Genomic DNA, 1,413 nt, shown 5'->3' with positions numbered 1-1,413 from the left:
TGAAGAAACTTAAATTTTGTAATTAAGGTTTTAATATTTTAAAATAATAATAATATAATATCTGTGGGACAATATAATACAAGGAAAAGTATTGATATATAGCACTGATGCTAAATGATATAATAGTGTGACCATGAAGATAAGGCAAATGCCCTAAGCCTTGATGTCATGATATACATGTTTTAGATTAAACTTTTAAAAAAGTTTAGATCACACCTTCATAACAATAATTAAATAAATTTTCCAAAAATCTAAAGTATATTTGTATTACTTATTTATTATATCATTATTTTATTCTATTTAATTTTATATTTATTTATCTTTATTATTATTGATTTACTTTGATGTTACCATTTATTATTAATGAAGTATCAATTTTAATAATTTTTACCAATTATTTTAAATTTTATACTGTTGACTTGAGATCTAAGTACATCAAATTAAAAAATACCCCAACTCTAATATTTATTTGAGTGTAACAGTGTACAGTGAAAGTAATAAAAATATAAAGGCGTACTACTTGATTTTTAATAATAACAAATAGATTTTTCAGATATTTGACTATAAGGTGAGCAAGGAAACAATTAAAATGTAATATAAAATAAATGAATTTCTGATCTATGTGGTCAAATGGAACATACCCTTGTCGAAAGACTGAGTCCTAAAGATAATGCTAGTTGTGGTTTATAGGTGGCGCCAGGATAGACTTCACTGGATAATCCGTTATACTATACTTCATCTATTAATACTGAACTAAAAGTCAAATTCCGTTTCCTTTAAGATGCAGTAAATAATGAGATAAGGAAATAAGTGATAAAACGGAGACCTTAGCTCCTGAGGAATACAACCTCACCTGAGAGTATCATCACAAAGATGGTACCTCCTGTTGAAGAGGATCACTGATGCTTCAACTATACCCTCTTCTGTCCAATTTTCGTTGAATCATTTCAAAATGGTACTTACTCACAATAATATATAATTATGAATTGGTGAGAGTGGAAAGATCAATTTTTGGACAGTATCTCGCCTATGGTGAGGTCATTATTAATTATTCGAGTTGTTAATGTTCTGTTAGTCGCACACACAGTTCGCAGTTCCTATTATTAAGTTTGGCATTTGGTGTAGTAAATATATAATTCATACAATGAATGCATATTCTTAAACTTCCTGTATATCCTTGTTTTATACAGAAGTTATCAAGAGGTACCTATTTCTTAATTCATTTAATCGGGGAAAATCTGAATTATTTTATGTGCTAGAATAAAGTACTGATAAACTATTGGAAGGGTTGTTGACAAAAGAGAAAATGGTTGGTGGTGTGGGTCAAAGTGAAACACAAATAAGTTGGTGTAACATATTTAATTGTGCCAACGTTTCGGTTAATAAAGTAATTTAATAATAGCAAAATGAGAA

Source organism: Halyomorpha halys, unplaced genomic scaffold (genome assembly GCF_000696795.3).
Source record: "Halyomorpha halys isolate HHAL.00 unplaced genomic scaffold, Hhal_1.1 Scaffold201.1, whole genome shotgun sequence".
Taxonomy (NCBI): domain Eukaryota; kingdom Metazoa; phylum Arthropoda; class Insecta; order Hemiptera; family Pentatomidae; genus Halyomorpha; species Halyomorpha halys.
This window is presented reverse-complemented; position numbering follows the sequence as displayed.